At 44.4% G+C, this 18,255-nt stretch overlaps 24 non-coding genes across 24 annotated transcripts; all 24 read right to left on the reverse strand.

The window, feature by feature from the left end:
- Positions 1 to 197: 197 nt before the first annotated feature.
- trnav-cac (transfer RNA valine (anticodon CAC)) lies at positions 198 to 270 on the reverse strand. The gene has a single exon. It is a non-coding gene; the product is annotated as a tRNA-Val (tRNA).
- Positions 271 to 1,055: 785 nt separating this feature from the next.
- On the reverse strand, positions 1,056 to 1,128 carry trnav-aac (transfer RNA valine (anticodon AAC)). The gene has a single exon. It is a non-coding gene; the product is annotated as a tRNA-Val (tRNA).
- An 819-nt stretch (positions 1,129 to 1,947) lies between these two features.
- On the reverse strand, positions 1,948 to 2,020 carry trnav-cac (transfer RNA valine (anticodon CAC)). Its single transcript has one exon. It is a non-coding gene; the product is annotated as a tRNA-Val (tRNA).
- Positions 2,021 to 3,139: 1,119 nt separating this feature from the next.
- On the reverse strand, positions 3,140 to 3,212 carry trnav-aac (transfer RNA valine (anticodon AAC)). The gene has a single exon. It is a non-coding gene; the product is annotated as a tRNA-Val (tRNA).
- A 533-nt stretch (positions 3,213 to 3,745) lies between these two features.
- trnav-cac (transfer RNA valine (anticodon CAC)) lies at positions 3,746 to 3,818 on the reverse strand. Its single transcript has one exon. It is a non-coding gene; the product is annotated as a tRNA-Val (tRNA).
- A 247-nt stretch (positions 3,819 to 4,065) lies between these two features.
- trnav-aac (transfer RNA valine (anticodon AAC)) lies at positions 4,066 to 4,138 on the reverse strand. The gene has a single exon. It is a non-coding gene; the product is annotated as a tRNA-Val (tRNA).
- A 527-nt stretch (positions 4,139 to 4,665) lies between these two features.
- trnav-cac (transfer RNA valine (anticodon CAC)) lies at positions 4,666 to 4,738 on the reverse strand. The gene has a single exon. It is a non-coding gene; the product is annotated as a tRNA-Val (tRNA).
- Positions 4,739 to 5,523: 785 nt separating this feature from the next.
- On the reverse strand, positions 5,524 to 5,596 carry trnav-aac (transfer RNA valine (anticodon AAC)). Its single transcript has one exon. It is a non-coding gene; the product is annotated as a tRNA-Val (tRNA).
- A 523-nt stretch (positions 5,597 to 6,119) lies between these two features.
- On the reverse strand, positions 6,120 to 6,192 carry trnav-cac (transfer RNA valine (anticodon CAC)). Its single transcript has one exon. It is a non-coding gene; the product is annotated as a tRNA-Val (tRNA).
- A 799-nt stretch (positions 6,193 to 6,991) lies between these two features.
- trnav-aac (transfer RNA valine (anticodon AAC)) lies at positions 6,992 to 7,064 on the reverse strand. Its single transcript has one exon. It is a non-coding gene; the product is annotated as a tRNA-Val (tRNA).
- Positions 7,065 to 7,873: 809 nt separating this feature from the next.
- trnav-aac (transfer RNA valine (anticodon AAC)) lies at positions 7,874 to 7,946 on the reverse strand. The gene has a single exon. It is a non-coding gene; the product is annotated as a tRNA-Val (tRNA).
- Positions 7,947 to 9,017: 1,071 nt separating this feature from the next.
- On the reverse strand, positions 9,018 to 9,090 carry trnav-aac (transfer RNA valine (anticodon AAC)). Its single transcript has one exon. It is a non-coding gene; the product is annotated as a tRNA-Val (tRNA).
- A 1,129-nt stretch (positions 9,091 to 10,219) lies between these two features.
- On the reverse strand, positions 10,220 to 10,292 carry trnav-aac (transfer RNA valine (anticodon AAC)). Its single transcript has one exon. It is a non-coding gene; the product is annotated as a tRNA-Val (tRNA).
- A 533-nt stretch (positions 10,293 to 10,825) lies between these two features.
- On the reverse strand, positions 10,826 to 10,898 carry trnav-cac (transfer RNA valine (anticodon CAC)). Its single transcript has one exon. It is a non-coding gene; the product is annotated as a tRNA-Val (tRNA).
- Positions 10,899 to 11,145: 247 nt separating this feature from the next.
- Positions 11,146 to 11,218, reverse strand: trnav-aac (transfer RNA valine (anticodon AAC)). Its single transcript has one exon. It is a non-coding gene; the product is annotated as a tRNA-Val (tRNA).
- A 533-nt stretch (positions 11,219 to 11,751) lies between these two features.
- Positions 11,752 to 11,824, reverse strand: trnav-cac (transfer RNA valine (anticodon CAC)). The gene has a single exon. It is a non-coding gene; the product is annotated as a tRNA-Val (tRNA).
- A 785-nt stretch (positions 11,825 to 12,609) lies between these two features.
- trnav-aac (transfer RNA valine (anticodon AAC)) lies at positions 12,610 to 12,682 on the reverse strand. The gene has a single exon. It is a non-coding gene; the product is annotated as a tRNA-Val (tRNA).
- Positions 12,683 to 13,205: 523 nt separating this feature from the next.
- On the reverse strand, positions 13,206 to 13,278 carry trnav-cac (transfer RNA valine (anticodon CAC)). Its single transcript has one exon. It is a non-coding gene; the product is annotated as a tRNA-Val (tRNA).
- Positions 13,279 to 13,525: 247 nt separating this feature from the next.
- trnav-aac (transfer RNA valine (anticodon AAC)) lies at positions 13,526 to 13,598 on the reverse strand. The gene has a single exon. It is a non-coding gene; the product is annotated as a tRNA-Val (tRNA).
- A 527-nt stretch (positions 13,599 to 14,125) lies between these two features.
- On the reverse strand, positions 14,126 to 14,198 carry trnav-cac (transfer RNA valine (anticodon CAC)). Its single transcript has one exon. It is a non-coding gene; the product is annotated as a tRNA-Val (tRNA).
- A 785-nt stretch (positions 14,199 to 14,983) lies between these two features.
- Positions 14,984 to 15,056, reverse strand: trnav-aac (transfer RNA valine (anticodon AAC)). The gene has a single exon. It is a non-coding gene; the product is annotated as a tRNA-Val (tRNA).
- Positions 15,057 to 15,579: 523 nt separating this feature from the next.
- Positions 15,580 to 15,652, reverse strand: trnav-cac (transfer RNA valine (anticodon CAC)). Its single transcript has one exon. It is a non-coding gene; the product is annotated as a tRNA-Val (tRNA).
- A 799-nt stretch (positions 15,653 to 16,451) lies between these two features.
- trnav-aac (transfer RNA valine (anticodon AAC)) lies at positions 16,452 to 16,524 on the reverse strand. Its single transcript has one exon. It is a non-coding gene; the product is annotated as a tRNA-Val (tRNA).
- Positions 16,525 to 17,333: 809 nt separating this feature from the next.
- trnav-aac (transfer RNA valine (anticodon AAC)) lies at positions 17,334 to 17,406 on the reverse strand. Its single transcript has one exon. It is a non-coding gene; the product is annotated as a tRNA-Val (tRNA).
- Between the last annotated feature and the right edge of the window lie 849 nt (positions 17,407 to 18,255).

Consider the following 18,255-nt stretch of genomic DNA (forward strand, 5'->3'; position numbering starts at 1 on the left):
GTGCCTAGGGACAGCTCATAGGAGGTAGGGCGGGATCCTTTTTGTACGATGCAGAACATTTGCCGTTTCTTTTACAGCATGTCAAGAATAGCAGATGAGGCTCCCCTCCTATCCATATTTATGAATATGTTGCCATCAGTAACGTGCAGTCATACAACTTCACACGAGAATGAAATAAATAATAATAGAGCTAGCAATGTTTCCGCCCAGTTTCGAACTGAGGACCTTTCGCGTGTGAGGCGAACGTGATAACCACTACACTACGGAAACTGAAGCTGTGCATGCTAAACAGATTTCGGGGGGCTCCTAGACTGGTGCCTAGGGACAGCTTATAAGAGGTAGGGCGGGATGCTTTTTGTACGATGCAGAACATTTGCCGTTTCTTTTACAGCATGTCAAGAATAGCAGATGAGGCTCCCCTCCTATCCATAGTTATGAATATGTTGATGTTGCCATCAGTACTCATTCTTTGGGAAAGTAGTGTTTCTACCAAAGTCCGTTTCACACCTCAGCATTGGAGAATCTCTTGGAAATCTGCGAAAAAGGACCTTACAATAGAGATTATCTGCTGGAAATTCATTCTCACAGACTTCCGGAGTGGTGCCTATGGACAGCTCATAGGAGGTAGGGCGGGATGCTTTTACAGCATGTCAAGAATAGCAGATGAGGCTCCCCTCCTATCCATAGTTATGAATATGTTGATGTTTCGAACAGAGGACATCAACATCATCAGAGGAAAGTAGTGTTTCTACCAAAGTCCGTTTCACACCTCAGCATCTGAGAATCTCTTGGAAAAGGACCTTACAATAGAGATTATCTGCTGGAAATTCATTCCCACAGAGTTCCGGAGTGGTGCCTAGGGACAGCTCATAGGAGGTAGGGCGGGATCCTTTTTGTACGATGCAGAACATTTGCCGTTTCTTTTACAGCATGTCAAGAATAGCAGATGAGGCTCCCCTCTTATCCTTAGTTATGAATATGTTGATATTGCCATCAGTAACGTGCAGTCATAAATCTTCACACAAGAATGAAATAAAGAGATTTGGAGCTAGTAATGTTTCCGCCCAGTTTTGAACTGAGGACCTTTCGCGTGTTAGGCGAACGTGATAACCACTACACTACGGAAACTGAAGCTGTGCATATCAAACAGATTTTGGGCGGCACGTAGACTGGTGCCTAGGGACAGCTCAAAGGAGGTAGGGCGGGATGCTTTTTGTACGATGCAGAACATTTGCCGTTTCTTTTACAGCATGTCAAGAATAGCAGATGAGGCTCCCCTCCTATCCATAGTTATGAATATGTTGATGTTGCCATCAGTACTCATTCTTTGGGAAAGTAGTGTTTCTACCAAAGTCCGTTTCACACCTCAGCATCGGAGAATCTCTTGGAAATCTGCGAAAAAGGACCTTACAATAGAGATTATCTGCTGGAAATTCATTCCCACAGAGTTCCGGAGTGGTGCCTAGGGACAGCTCATAGGAGGTAGGGCGGGATCCTTTTTGTACGATGCAGAACATTTGCCGTTTCTTTTACAGCATGTCAAGAATAGCAGATGAGGCTCCCCTCCTATCCATAGTTATGAATATGTTGATGTTGCCATCAGTACTCATTCTTTGGGAAAGTAGTGTTTCTACCAAAGTCCGTTTCACACCTCAGCATCGGAGAATCTCTTGGAAATCTGCGAAAAAGGACCTTACAATAGAGATTATCTGCTGGAAATTCATTCCCACAGAGTTCCGGAGTGGTGCCTAGGGACAGCTCATAGGAGGTAGGGCGGGATCCTTTTTGTACGATGCAGAACATTTGCCGTTTCTTTTACAGCATGTCAAGAATAGCAGATGAGGCTCCCCTCCTATCCATATTTATGAATATGTTGATGTTGCCATCAGTAACGTGCAGTCATACAACTTCACACGAGAATGAAATAAATAATAATAGAGCTAGCAATGTTTCCGCCCAGTTTCGAACTGAGGACCTTTCGCGTGTGAGGCGAACGTGATAACCACTACACTACGGAAACTGAAGCTGTGCATGCTAAACAGATTTCGGGGGGCTCCTAGACTGGTGCCTAGGGACAGCTTATAAGAGGTAGGGCGGGATGCTTTTTGTACGATGCAGAACATTTGCCGTTTCTTTTACAGCATGTCAAGAATAGCAGATGAGGCTCCCCTCCTATCCATAGTTATGAATATGTTGATGTTGCCATCAGTACTCATTCTTTGGGAAAGTAGTGTTTCTACCAAAGTCCGTTTCACACCTCAGCATCTGAGAATCTCTTGGAAAAGGACCTTACAATAGAGATTATCTGCTGGAAATTCATTCCCACAGAGTTCCGGAGTGGTGCCTAGGGACAGCTCATAGGAGGTAGGGCGGGATCCTTTTTGTACGATGCAGAACATTTGCCGTTTCTTTTACAGCATGTCAAGAATAGCAGATGAGGCTCCCCTCCTATCCATATTTATGAATATGTTGATGTTGCCATCAGTAACGTGCAGTCATAAATCTTCACACAAGAATGAAATAAAGAGATTTGGAGCTAGTAATGTTTCCGCCCAGTTTTGAACTGAGGACCTTTCGCGTGTTAGGCGAACGTCATAACCACTACACTACGGAAACTGAAGCTGTGCATATCAAACAGATTTTGGGCGGCACGTAGACTGGTGCCTAGGGACAGCTCAAAGGAGGTAGGGCGGGATGCTTTTTGTACGATGCAGAACATTTGCCGTTTCTTTTACAGCATGTCAAGAATAGCAGATGAGGCTCCCCTCCTATCCATAGTTATGAATATGTTGATGTTGCCATCAGTACTCATTCTTTGGGAAAGTAGTGTTTCTACCAAAGTCCGTTTCACACCTCAGCATCTGAGAATCTCTTGGAAAAGGACCTTACAATAGAGATTATCTGCTGGAAATTCATTCCCACAGAGTTCCGGAGTGGTGCCTAGGGACAGCTCATAGGAGGTAGGGCGGGATCCTTTTTGTACGATGCAGAACATTTGCCGTTTCTTTTACAGCATGTCAAGAATAGCAGATGAGGCTCCCCTCTTATCCTTAGTTATGAATATGTTGATATTGCCATCAGTAACGTGCAGTCATAAATCTTCACACAAGAATGAAATAAAGAGATTTGGAGCTAGTAATGTTTCCGCCCAGTTTTGAACTGAGGACCTTTCGCGTGTTAGGCGAACGTGATAACCACTACACTACGGAAACTGAAGCTGTGCATATCAAACAGATTTTGGGCGGCACGTAGACTGGTGCCTAGGGACAGCTCAAAGGAGGTAGGGCGGGATGCTTTTTGTACGATGCAGAACATTTGCCGTTTCTTTTACAGCATGTCAAGAATAGCAGATGAGGCTCCCCTCCTATCCATAGTTATGAATATGTTGATGTTGCCATCAGTACTCATTCTTTGGGAAAGTAGTGTTTCTACCAAAGTCCGTTTCACACCTCAGCATCGGAGAATCTCTTGGAAATCTGCGAAAAAGGACCTTACAATAGAGATTATCTGCTGGAAATTCATTCCCACAGAGTTCCGGAGTGGTGCCTAGGGACAGCTCATAGGAGGTAGGGCGGGATCCTTTTTGTACGATGCAGAACATTTGCCGTTTCTTTTACAGCATGTCAAGAATAGCAGATGAGGCTCCCCTCCTATCCATAGTTATGAATATGTTGATGTTGCCATCAGTAACGTGCAGTCATACAACTTCACACGAGAATGAAATAAATAATAATAGAGCTAGCAATGTTTCCGCCCAGTTTCGAACTGAGGACCTTTCGCGTGTGAGGCGAACGTGATAACCACTACACTACGGAAACTGAAGCTGTGCATGCTAAACAGATTTCGGGGGGCTCCTAGACTGGTGCCTAGGGACAGCTTATAAGAGGTAGGGCGGGATGCTTTTTGTACGATGCAGAACATTTGCCGTTTCTTTTACAGCATGTCAAGAATAGCAGATGAGGCTCCCCTCCTATCCATAGTTATGAATATGTTGATGTTGCCATCAGTAACGTGCAGTCATAAATCTTCACACAAGAATGAAATAAAGAGATTTGGAGCTAGTAATGTTTCCGCCCAGTTTTGAACTGAGGACCTTTCGCGTGTTAGGCGAACGTGATAACCACTACACTACGGAAACTGAAGCTGTGCATACCAAACAGATTTTGGGCGGCACGTAGACTGGTGCCTAGGGACAGCTCAAAGGAGGTAGGGCGGGATGCTTTTTGTACGATGCAGAACATTTGCCGTTTCTTTTACAGCATGTCAAGAATAGCAGATGAGGCTCCCCTCCTATCCATAGTTATGAATATGTTGATGTTGCCATCAGTACTCATTCTTTGGGAAAGTAGTGTTTCTACCAAAGTCCGTTTCACACCTCAGCATCGGAGAATCTCTTGGAAATCTGCGAAAAAGGACCTTACAATAGAGATTATCTGCTGGAAATTCATTCCCACAGAGTTCCGGAGTGGTGCCTAGGGACAGCTCATAGGAGGTAGGGCGGGATCCTTTTTGTACGATGCAGAACATTTGCCGTTTCTTTTACAGCATGTCAAGAATAGCAGATGAGGCTCCCCTCCTATCCATATTTATGAATATGTTGCCATCAGTAACGTGCAGTCATACAACTTCACACGAGAATGAAATAAATAATAATAGAGCTAGCAATGTTTCCGCCCAGTTTCGAACTGAGGACCTTTCGCGTGTGAGGCGAACGTGATAACCACTACACTACGGAAACTGAAGCTGTGCATGCTAAACAGATTTCGGGGGGCTCCTAGACTGGTGCCTAGGGACAGCTTATAAGAGGTAGGGCGGGATGCTTTTTGTACGATGCAGAACATTTGCCGTTTCTTTTACAGCATGTCAAGAATAGCAGATGAGGCTCCCCTCCTATCCATAGTTATGAATATGTTGATGTTGCCATCAGTACTCATTCTTTGGGAAAGTAGTGTTTCTACCAAAGTCCGTTTCACACCTCAGCATTGGAGAATCTCTTGGAAATCTGCGAAAAAGGACCTTACAATAGAGATTATCTGCTGGAAATTCATTCTCACAGACTTCCGGAGTGGTGCCTATGGACAGCTCATAGGAGGTAGGGCGGGATGCTTTTACAGCATGTCAAGAATAGCAGATGAGGCTCCCCTCCTATCCATAGTTATGAATATGTTGATGTTTCGAACAGAGGACATCAACATCATCAGAGGAAAGTAGTGTTTCTACCAAAGTCCGTTTCACACCTCAGCATCTGAGAATCTCTTGGAAAAGGACCTTACAATAGAGATTATCTGCTGGAAATTCATTCCCACAGAGTTCCGGAGTGGTGCCTAGGGACAGCTCATAGGAGGTAGGGCGGGATCCTTTTTGTACGATGCAGAACATTTGCCGTTTCTTTTACAGCATGTCAAGAATAGCAGATGAGGCTCCCCTCTTATCCTTAGTTATGAATATGTTGATATTGCCATCAGTAACGTGCAGTCATAAATCTTCACACAAGAATGAAATAAAGAGATTTGGAGCTAGTAATGTTTCCGCCCAGTTTTGAACTGAGGACCTTTCGCGTGTTAGGCGAACGTGATAACCACTACACTACGGAAACTGAAGCTGTGCATATCAAACAGATTTTGGGCGGCACGTAGACTGGTGCCTAGGGACAGCTCAAAGGAGGTAGGGCGGGATCCTTTTTGTACGATGCAGAACATTTGCCGTTTCTTTTACAGCATGTCAAGAATAGCAGATGAGGCTCCCCTCCTATCCATAGTTATGAATATGTTGATGTTGCCATCAGTACTCATTCTTTGGGAAAGTAGTGTTTCTACCAAAGTCCGTTTCACACCTCAGCATCGGAGAATCTCTTGGAAAAGGACCTTACAATAGAGATTATCTGCTGGAAATTCATTCCCACAGAGTTCCGGAGTGGTGCCTAGGGACAGCTCATAGGAGGTAGGGCGGGATCCTTTTTGTACGATGCAGAACATTTGCCGTTTCTTTTACAGCATGTCAAGAATAGCAGATGAGGCTCCCCTCCTATCCATATTTATGAATATGTTGATGTTGCCATCAGTAACGTGCAGTCATACAACTTCACACGAGAATGAAATAAATAATAATAGAGCTAGCAATGTTTCCGCCCAGTTTCGAACTGAGGACATTTCGCGTGTGAGGCGAACGTGATAACCACTACACTACGGAAACTGAAACTGTGCATGCTAAACAGATTTCGGGGGGCTCCTAGACTGGTGCCTAGGGACAGCTTATAAGAGGTAGGGCGGGATGCTTTTTGTACGATGCAGAACATTTGCCGTTTCTTTTACAGCATGTCAAGAATAGCAGATGAGGCTCCCCTCCTATCCATAGTTATGAATATGTTGATGTTGCCATCAGTACTCATTCTTTGGGAAAGTAGTGTTTCTACCAAAGTCCGTTTCACGCCTCAGCATCTGAGAATCTCTTGGAAAAGGACCTTACAATAGAGATTATCTGCTGGAAATTCATTCCCACAGAGTTCCGGAGTGGTGCCTAGGGACAGCTCATAGGAGGTAGGGCGGGATCCTTTTTGTACGATGCAGAACATTTGCCGTTTCTTTTACAGCATGTCAAGAATAGCAGATGAGGCTCCCCTCTTATCCTTAGTTATGAATATGTTGATATTGCCATCAGTACTCATTCTTTGGGAAAGTAGTGTTTCTACCAAAGTCCGTTTCACACCTCAGCATCTGAGAATCTCTTGGAAAAGGACCTTACAATAGAGATTATCTGCTGGAAATTCATTCCCACAGAGTTCCGGAGTGGTGCCTAGGGACAGCTCATAGGAGGTAGGGCGGGATCCTTTTTGTACGATGCAGAACATTTGCCGTTTCTTTTACAGCATGTCAAGAATAGCAGATGAGGCTCCCCTCTTATCCTTAGTTATGAATATGTTGATATTGCCATCAGTAACGTGCAGTCATAAATCTTCACACAAGAATGAAATAAAGAGATTTGGAGCTAGTAATGTTTCCGCCCAGTTTTGAACTGAGGACCTTTCGCGTGTTAGGCGAACGTGATAACCACTACACTACGGAAACTGAAGCTGTGCATATCAAACAGATTTTGGGCGGCACGTAGACTGGTGCCTAGGGACAGCTCAAAGGAGGTAGGGCGGGATGCTTTTTGTACGATGCAGAACATTTGCCGTTTCTTTTACAGCATGTCAAGAATAGCAGATGAGGCTCCCCTCCTATCCATAGTTATGAATATGTTGATGTTGCCATCAGTACTCATTCTTTGGGAAAGTAGTGTTTCTACCAAAGTCCGTTTCACACCTCAGCATCGGAGAATCTCTTGGAAATCTGCGAAAAAGGACCTTACAATAGAGATTATCTGCTGGAAATTAATTCCCACAGAGTTCCGGAGTGGTGCCTAGGGACAGCTCATAGGAGGTAGGGCGGGATCCTTTTTGTACGATGCAGAACATTTGCCGTTTCTTTTACAGCATGTCAAGAATAGCAGATGAGGCTCCCCTCCTATCCATAGTTATGAATATGTTGATGTTGCCATCAGTACTCATTCTTTGGGAAAGTAGTGTTTCTACCAAAGTCCGTTTCACACCTCAGCATCTGAGAATCTCTTGGAAAAGGACCTTACAATAGAGATTATCTGCTGGAAATTCATTCCCACAGAGTTCCGGAGTGGTGCCTAGGGACAGCTCATAGGAGGTAGGGCGGGATCCTTTTTGTACGATGCAGAACATTTGCCGTTTCTTTTACAGCATGTCAAGAATAGCAGATGAGGCTCCCCTCTTATCCTTAGTTATGAATATGTTGATATTGCCATCAGTAACGTGCAGTCATAAATCTTCACACAAGAATGAAATAAAGAGATTTGGAGCTAGTAATGTTTCCGCCCAGTTTTGAACTGAGGACCTTTCGCGTGTTAGGCGAACGTGATAACCACTACACTACGGAAACTGAAGCTGTGCATATCAAACAGATTTTGGGCGGCACGTAGACTGGTGCCTAGGGACAGCTCAAAGGAGGTAGGGCGGGATGCTTTTTGTACGATGCAGAACATTTGCCGTTTCTTTTACAGCATGTCAAGAATAGCAGATGAGGCTCCCCTCCTATCCATAGTTATGAATATGTTGATGTTGCCATCAGTACTCATTCTTTGGGAAAGTAGTGTTTCTACCAAAGTCCGTTTCACACCTCAGCATCGGAGAATCTCTTGGAAATCTGCGAAAAAGGACCTTACAATAGAGATTATCTGCTGGAAATTCATTCCCACAGAGTTCCGGAGTGGTGCCTAGGGACAGCTCATAGGAGGTAGGGCGGGATCCTTTTTGTACGATGCAGAACATTTGCCGTTTCTTTTACAGCATGTCAAGAATAGCAGATGAGGCTCCCCTCCTATCCATAGTTATGAATATGTTGATGTTGCCATCAGTACTCATTCTTTGGGAAAGTAGTGTTTCTACCAAAGTCCGTTTCACACCTCAGCATTGGAGAATCTCTTGGAAATCTGCGAAAAAGGACCTTACAATAGAGATTATCTGCTGGAAATTCATTCTCACAGACTTCCGGAGTGGTGCCTATGGACAGCTCATAGGAGGTAGGGCGGGATGCTTTTACAGCATGTCAAGAATAGCAGATGAGGCTCCCCTCCTATCCATAGTTATGAATATGTTGATGTTTCGAACAGAGGACATCAACATCATCAGAGGAAAGTAGTGTTTCTACCAAAGTCCGTTTCACACCTCAGCATCTGAGAATCTCTTGGAAAAGGACCTTACAATAGAGATTATCTGCTGGAAATTCATTGCCACAGAGTTCCGGAGTGGTGCCTAGGGACAGCTCATAGGAGGTAGGGCGGGATCCTTTTTGTACGATGCAGAACATTTGCCGTTTCTTTTACAGCATGTCAAGAATAGCAGATGAGGCTCCCCTCTTATCCTTAGTTATGAATATGTTGATATTGCCATCAGTAACGTGCAGTCATAAATCTTCACACAAGAATGAAATAAAGAGATTTGGAGCTAGTAATGTTTCCGCCCAGTTTTGAACTGAGGACCTTTCGCGTGTTAGGCGAACGTGATAACCACTACACTACGGAAACTGAAGCTGTGCATATGAAACAGATTTTGGGCGGCACGTAGACTGGTGCCTAGGGACAGCTCAAAGGAGGTAGGGCGGGATGCTTTTTGTACGATGCAGAACATTTGCCGTTTCTTTTACAGCATGTCAAGAATAGCAGATGAGGCTCCCCTCCTATCCATAGTTATGAATATGTTGATGTTGCCATCAGTACTCATTCTTTGGGAAAGTAGTGTTTCTACCAAAGTCCGTTTCACACCTCAGCATCGGAGAATCTCTTGGAAATCTGCGAAAAAGGACCTTACAATAGAGATTATCTGCTGGAAATTCATTCCCACAGAGTTCCGGAGTGGTGCCTAGGGACAGCTCATAGGAGGTAGGGCGGGATCCTTTTTGTACGATGCAGAACATTTGCCGTTTCTTTTACAGCATGTCAAGAATAGCAGATGAGGCTCCCCTCCTATCCATATTTATGAATATGTTGATGTTGCCATCAGTAACGTGCAGTCATAAATCTTCACACAAGAATGAAATAAAGAGATTTGGAGCTAGTAATGTTTCCGCCCAGTTTTGAACTGAGGACCTTTCGCGTGTTAGGCGAACGTCATAACCACTACACTACGGAAACTGAAGCTGTGCATATCAAACAGATTTTGGGCGGCACGTAGACTGGTGCCTAGGGACAGCTCAAAGGAGGTAGGGCGGGATGCTTTTTGTACGATGCAGAACATTTGCCGTTTCTTTTACAGCATGTCAAGAATAGCAGATGAGGCTCCCCTCCTATCCATAGTTATGAATATGTTGATGTTGCCATCAGTACTCATTCTTTGGGAAAGTAGTGTTTCTACCAAAGTCCGTTTCACACCTCAGCATCTGAGAATCTCTTGGAAAAGGACCTTACAATAGAGATTATCTGCTGGAAATTCATTCCCACAGAGTTCCGGAGTGGTGCCTAGGGACAGCTCATAGGAGGTAGGGCGGGATCCTTTTTGTACGATGCAGAACATTTGCCGTTTCTTTTACAGCATGTCAAGAATAGCAGATGAGGCTCCCCTCTTATCCTTAGTTATGAATATGTTGATATTGCCATCAGTAACGTGCAGTCATAAATCTTCACACAAGAATGAAATAAAGAGATTTGGAGCTAGTAATGTTTCCGCCCAGTTTTGAACTGAGGACCTTTCGCGTGTTAGGCGAACGTGATAACCACTACACTACGGAAACTGAAGCTGTGCATATCAAACAGATTTTGGGCGGCACGTAGACTGGTGCCTAGGGACAGCTCAAAGGAGGTAGGGCGGGATGCTTTTTGTACGATGCAGAACATTTGCCGTTTCTTTTACAGCATGTCAAGAATAGCAGATGAGGCTCCCCTCCTATCCATAGTTATGAATATGTTGATGTTGCCATCAGTACTCATTCTTTGGGAAAGTAGTGTTTCTACCAAAGTCCGTTTCACACCTCAGCATCGGAGAATCTCTTGGAAATCTGCGAAAAAGGACCTTACAATAGAGATTATCTGCTGGAAATTCATTCCCACAGAGTTCCGGAGTGGTGCCTAGGGACAGCTCATAGGAGGTAGGGCGGGATCCTTTTTGTACGATGCAGAACATTTGCCGTTTCTTTTACAGCATGTCAAGAATAGCAGATGAGGCTCCCCTCCTATCCATAGTTATGAATATGTTGATGTTGCCATCAGTAACGTGCAGTCATACAACTTCACACGAGAATGAAATAAATAATAATAGAGCTAGCAATGTTTCCGCCCAGTTTCGAACTGAGGACCTTTCGCGTGTGAGGCGAACGTGATAACCACTACACTACGGAAACTGAAGCTGTGCATGCTAAACAGATTTCGGGGGGCTCCTAGACTGGTGCCTAGGGACAGCTTATAAGAGGTAGGGCGGGATGCTTTTTGTACGATGCAGAACATTTGCCGTTTCTTTTACAGCATGTCAAGAATAGCAGATGAGGCTCCCCTCCTATCCATAGTTATGAATATGTTGATGTTGCCATCAGTAACGTGCAGTCATAAATCTTCACACAAGAATGAAATAAAGAGATTTGGAGCTAGTAATGTTTCCGCCCAGTTTTGAACTGAGGACCTTTCGCGTGTTAGGCGAACGTGATAACCACTACACTACGGAAACTGAAGCTGTGCATACCAAACAGATTTTGGGCGGCACGTAGACTGGTGCCTAGGGACAGCTCAAAGGAGGTAGGGCGGGATGCTTTTTGTACGATGCAGAACATTTGCCGTTTCTTTTACAGCATGTCAAGAATAGCAGATGAGGCTCCCCTCCTATCCATAGTTATGAATATGTTGATGTTGCCATCAGTACTCATTCTTTGGGAAAGTAGTGTTTCTACCAAAGTCCGTTTCACACCTCAGCATCGGAGAATCTCTTGGAAATCTGCGAAAAAGGACCTTACAATAGAGATTATCTGCTGGAAATTCATTCCCACAGAGTTCCGGAGTGGTGCCTAGGGACAGCTCATAGGAGGTAGGGCGGGATCCTTTTTGTACGATGCAGAACATTTGCCGTTTCTTTTACAGCATGTCAAGAATAGCAGATGAGGCTCCCCTCCTATCCATATTTATGAATATGTTGATGTTGCCATCAGTAACGTGCAGTCATACAACTTCACACGAGAATGAAATAAATAATAATAGAGCTAGCAATGTTTCCGCCCAGTTTCGAACTGAGGACCTTTCGCGTGTGAGGCGAACGTGATAACCACTACACTACGGAAACTGAAGCTGTGCATGCTAAACAGATTTCGGGGGGCTCCTAGACTGGTGCCTAGGGACAGCTTATAAGAGGTAGGGCGGGATGCTTTTTGTACGATGCAGAACATTTGCCGTTTCTTTTACAGCATGTCAAGAATAGCAGATGAGGCTCCCCTCCTATCCATAGTTATGAATATGTTGATGTTGCCATCAGTACTCATTCTTTGGGAAAGTAGTGTTTCTACCAAAGTCCGTTTCACACCTCAGCATTGGAGAATCTCTTGGAAATCTGCGAAAAAGGACCTTACAATAGAGATTATCTGCTGGAAATTCATTCTCACAGACTTCCGGAGTGGTGCCTATGGACAGCTCATAGGAGGTAGGGCGGGATGCTTTTACAGCATGTCAAGAATAGCAGATGAGGCTCCCCTCCTATCCATAGTTATGAATATGTTGATGTTTCGAACAGAGGACATCAACATCATCAGAGGAAAGTAGTGTTTCTACCAAAGTCCGTTTCACACCTCAGCATCTGAGAATCTCTTGGAAAAGGACCTTACAATAGAGATTATCTGCTGGAAATTCATTCCCACAGAGTTCCGGAGTGGTGCCTAGGGACAGCTCATAGGAGGTAGGGCGGGATCCTTTTTGTACGATGCAGAACATTTGCCGTTTCTTTTACAGCATGTCAAGAATAGCAGATGAGGCTCCCCTCTTATCCATAGTTATGAATATGTTGATATTGCCATCAGTAACGTGCAGTCATAAATCTTCACACAAGAATGAAATAAAGAGATTTGGAGCTAGTAATGTTTCCGCCCAGTTTTGAACTGAGGACCTTTCGCGTGTTAGGCGAACGTGATAACCACTACACTACGGAAACTGAAGCTGTGCATATCAAACAGATTTTGGGCGGCACGTAGACTGGTGCCTAGGGACAGCTCAAAGGAGGTAGGGCGGGATGCTTTTTGTACGATGCAGAACATTTGCCGTTTCTTTTACAGCATGTCAAGAATAGCAGATGAGGCTCCCCTCCTATCCATAGTTATGAATATGTTGATGTTGCCATCAGTACTCATTCTTTGGGAAAGTAGTGTTTCTACCAAAGTCCGTTTCACACCTCAGCATCGGAGAATCTCTTGGAAAAGGACCTTACAATAGAGATTATCTGCTGGAAATTCATTCCCACAGAGTTCCGGAGTGGTGCCTAGGGACAGCTCATAGGAGGTAGGGCGGGATCCTTTTTGTACGATGCAGAACATTTGCCGTTTCTTTTACAGCATGTCAAGAATAGCAGATGAGGCTCCCCTCCTATCCATAGTTATGAATATGTTGATGTTGCCATCAGTAACGTGCAGTCATACAACTTCACACGAGAATGAAATAAATAATAATAGAGCTAGCAATGTTTCCGCCCAGTTTCGAACTGAGGACCTTTCGCGTGTGAGGCGAACGTGATAACCACTACACTACGGAAACTGAAGCTGTGCATGCTAAACAGATTTCGGGGGGCTCCTAGACTGGTGCCTAGGGACAGCTTATAAGAGGTAGGGCGGGATGCTTTTTGTACGATGCAGAACATTTGCCGTTTCTTTTACAGCATGTCAAGAATAGCAGATGAGGCTCCCCTCCTATCCATAGTTATGAATATGTTGATGTTGCCATCAGTAACGTGCAGTCATAAATCTTCACACAAGAATGAAATAAAGAGATTTGGAGCTAGTAATGTTTCCGCCCAGTTTTGAACTGAGGACCTTTCGCGTGTTAGGCGAACGTGATAACCACTACACTACGGAAACTGAAGCTGTGCATACCAAACAGATTTTGGGCGGCACGTAGACTGGTGCCTAGGGACAGCTCAAAGGAGGTAGGGCGGGATGCTTTTTGTACGATGCAGAACATTTGCCGTTTCTTTTACAGCATGTCAAGAATAGCAGATGAGGCTCCCCTCCTATCCATAGTTATGAATATGTTGATGTTGCCATCAGTACTCATTCTTTGGGAAAGTAGTGTTTCTACCAAAGTCCGTTTCACACCTCAGCATCGGAGAATCTCTTGGAAATCTGCGAAAAAGGACCTTACAATAGAGATTATCTGCTGGAAATTCATTCCCACAGAGTTCCGGAGTGGTGCCTAGGGACAGCTCATAGGAGGTAGGGCGGGATCCTTTTTGTACGATGCAGAACATTTGCCGTTTCTTTTACAGCATGTCAAGAATAGCAGATGAGGCTCCCCTCCTATCCATATTTATGAATATGTTGCCATCAGTAACGTGCAGTCATACAACTTCACACGAGAATGAAATAAATAATAATAGAGCTAGCAATGTTTCCGCCCAGTTTCGAACTGAGGACCTTTCGCGTGTGAGGCGAACGTGATAACCACTACACTACGGAAACTGAAGCTGTGCATGCTAAACAGATTTCGGGGGGCTCCTAGACTGGTGCCTAGGGACAGCTTATAAGAGGTAGGGCGGGATGCTTTTTGTACGATGCAGAACATTTGCCGTTTCTTTTACAGCATGTCAAGAATAGCAGATGAGGCTCCCCTCCTATCCATAGTTATGAATATGTTGATGTTGCCATCAGTACTCATTCTTTGGGAAAGTAGTGTTTCTACCAAAGTCCGTTTCACACCTCAGCATTGGAGAATCTCTTGGAAATCTGCGAAAAAGGACCTTACAATAGAGATTATCTGCTGGAAATTCATTCTCACAGACTTCCGGAGTGGTGCCTATGGACAGCTCATAGGAGGTAGGGCGGGATGCTTTTACAGCATGTCAAGAATAGCAGATGAGGCTCCCCTCCTATCCATAGTTATGAATATGTTGATGTTTCGAACAGAGGACATCAACATCATCAGAGGAAAGTAGTGTTTCTACCAAAGTCCGTTTCACACCTCAGCATCTGAGAATCTCTTGGAAAAGGACCTTACAATAGAGATTATCTGCTGGAAATTCATTCCCACAGAGTTCCGGAGTGGTGCCTAGGGACAGCTCATAGGAGGTAGGGCGGGATCCTTTTTGTACGATGCAGAACATTTGCCGTTTCTTTTACAGCATGTCAAGAATAGCAGATGAGGCTCCCCTCTTATCCTTAGTTATGAATATGTTGATATTGCCATCAGTAACGTGCAGTCATAAATCTTCACACAAGAATGAAATAAAGAGATTTGGAGCTAGTAATGTTTCCGCCCAGTTTTGAACTGAGGACCTTTCGCGTGTTAGGCGAACGTGATAACCACTACACTACGGAAACTGAAGCTGTGCATATCAAACAGATTTTGGGCGGCACGTAGACTGGTGCCTAGGGACAGCTCAAAGGAGGTAGGGCGGGATCCTTTTTGTACGATGCAGAACATTTGCCGTTTCTTTTACAGCATGTCAAGAATAGCAGATGAGGCTCCCCTCCTATCCATAGTTATGAATATGTTGATGTTGCCATCAGTACTCATTCTTTGGGAAAGTAGTGTTTCTACCAAAGTCCGTTTCACACCTCAGCATCGGAGAATCTCTTGGAAAAGGACCTTACAATAGAGATTATCTGCTGGAAATTCATTCCCACAGAGTTCCGGAGTGGTGCCTAGGGACAGCTCATAGGAGGTAGGGCGGGATCCTTTTTGTACGATGCAGAACATTTGCCGTTTCTTTTACAGCATGTCAAGAATAGCAGATGAGGCTCCCCTCCTATCCATATTTATGAATATGTTGATGTTGCCATCAGTAACGTGCAGTCATACAACTTCACACGAGAATGAAATAAATAATAATAGAGCTAGCAATGTTTCCGCCCAGTTTCGAACTGAGGACATTTCGCGTGTGAGGCGAACGTGATAACCACTACACTACGGAAACTGAAACTGTGCATGCTAAACAGATTTCGGGGGGCTCCTAGACTGGTGCCTAGGGACAGCTTATAAGAGGTAGGGCGGGATGCTTTTTGTACGATGCAGAACATTTGCCGTTTCTTTTACAGCATGTCAAGAATAGCAGATGAGGCTCCCCTCCTATCCATAGTTATGAATATGTTGATGTTGCCATCAGTACTCATTCTTTGGGAAAGTAGTGTTTCTACCAAAGTCCGTTTCACGCCTCAGCATCTGAGAATCTCTTGGAAAAGGACCTTACAATAGAGATTATCTGCTGGAAATTCATTCCCACAGAGTTCCGGAGTGGTGCCTAGGGACAGCTCATAGGAGGTAGGGCGGGATCCTTTTTGTACGATGCAGAACATTTGCCGTTTCTTTTACAGCATGTCAAGAATAGCAGATGAGGCTCCCCTCTTATCCTTAGTTATGAATATGTTGATATTGCCATCAGTACTCATTCTTTGGGAAAGTAGTGTTTCTACCAAAGTCCGTTTCACACCTCAGCATCTGAGAATCTCTTGGAAAAGGACCTTACAATAGAGATTATCTGCTGGAAATTCATTCCCACAGAGTTCCGGAGTGGTGCCTAGGGACAGCTCATAGGAGGTAGGGCGGGATCCTTTTTGTACGATGCAGAACATTTGCCGTTTCTTTTACAGCATGTCAAGAATAGCAGATGAGGCTCCCCTCTTATCCTTAGTTATGAATATGTTGATATTGCCATCAGTAACGTGCAGTCATAAATCTTCACACAAGAATGAAATAAAGAGATTTGGAGCTAGTAATGTTTCCGCCCAGTTTTGAACTGAGGACCTTTCGCGTGTTAGGCGAACGTGATAACCACTACACTACGGAAACTGAAGCTGTGCATATCAAACAGATTTTGGGCGGCACGTAGACTGGTGCCTAGGGACAGCTCAAAGGAGGTAGGGCGGGATGCTTTTTGTACGATGCAGAACATTTGCCGTTTCTTTTACAGCATGTCAAGAATAGCAGATGAGGCTCCCCTCCTATCCATAGTTATGAATATGTTGATGTTGCCATCAGTACTCATTCTTTGGGAAAGTAGTGTTTCTACCAAAGTCCGTTTCACACCTCAGCATCGGAGAATCTCTTGGAAATCTGCGAAAAAGGACCTTACAATAGAGATTATCTGCTGGAAATTAATTCCCACAGAGTTCCGGAGTGGTGCCTAGGGACAGCTCATAGGAGGTAGGGCGGGATCCTTTTTGTACGATGCAGAACATTTGCCGTTTCTTTTACAGCATGTCAAGAATAGCAGATGAGGCTCCCCTCCTATCCATAGTTATGAATATGTTCATGTTGCCATCAGTACTCATTCTTTGGGAAAGTAGTGTTTCTACCAAAGTCCGTTTCACACCTCAGCATCTGAGAATCTCTTGGAAAAGGACCTTACAATAGAGATTATCTGCTGGAAATTCATTCCCACAGAGTTCCGGAGTGGTGCCTAGGGACAGCTCATAGGAGGTAGGGCGGGATCCTTTTTGTACGATGCAGAACATTTGCCGTTTCTTTTACAGCATGTCAAGAATAGCAGATGAGGCTCCCCTCTTATCCTTAGTTATGAATATGTTGATATTGCCATCAGTAACGTGCAGTCATAAATCTTCACACAAGAATGAAATAAAGAGATTTGGAGCTAGTAATGTTTCCGCCCAGTTTTGAACTGAGGACCTTTCGCGTGTTAGGCGAACGTGATAACCACTACACTACGGAAACTGAAGCTGTGCATATCAAACAGATTTTGGGCGGCACGTAGACTGGTGCCTAGGGACAGCTCAAAGGAGGTAGGGCGGGATGCTTTTTGTACGATGCAGAACATTTGCCGTTTCTTTTACAGCATGTCAAGAATAGCAGATGAGGCTCCCCTCCTATCCATAGTTATGAATATGTTGATGTTGCCATCAGTACTCATTCTTTGGGAAAGTAGTGTTTCTACCAAAGTCCGTTTCACACCTCAGCATCGGAGAATCTCTTGGAAATCTGCGAAAAAGGACCTTACAATAGAGATTATCTGCTGGAAATTCATTCCCACAGAGTTCCGGAGTGGTGCCTAGGGACAGCTCATAGGAGGTAGGGCGGGATCCTTTTTGTACGATGCAGAACATTTGCCGTTTCTTTTACAGCATGTCAAGAATAGCAGATGAGGCTCCCCTCCTATCCATAGTTATGAATATGTTGATGTTGCCATCAGTACTCATTCTTTGGGAAAGTAGTGTTTCTACCAAAGTCCGTTTCACACCTCAGCATTGGAGAATCTCTTGGAAATCTGCGAAAAAGGACCTTACAATAGAGATTATCTGCTGGAAATTCATTCTCACAGACTTCCGGAGTGGTGCCTATGGACAGCTCATAGGAGGTAGGGCGGGATGCTTTTACAGCATGTCAAGAATAGCAGATGAGGCTCCCCTCCTATCCATAGTTATGAATATGTTGATGTTTCGAACAGAGGACATCAACATCATCAGAGGAAAGTAGTGTTTCTACCAAAGTCCGTTTCACACCTCAGCATCTGAGAATCTCTTGGAAAAGGACCTTACAATAGAGATTATCTGCTGGAAATTCATT

This window comes from Leuresthes tenuis, unplaced genomic scaffold, assembly GCF_036924035.1.
Source record: "Leuresthes tenuis unplaced genomic scaffold, fLeuTen1.0.hap1 SCAF_6, whole genome shotgun sequence".
NCBI lineage: Eukaryota > Metazoa > Chordata > Actinopteri > Atheriniformes > Atherinopsidae > Leuresthes > Leuresthes tenuis.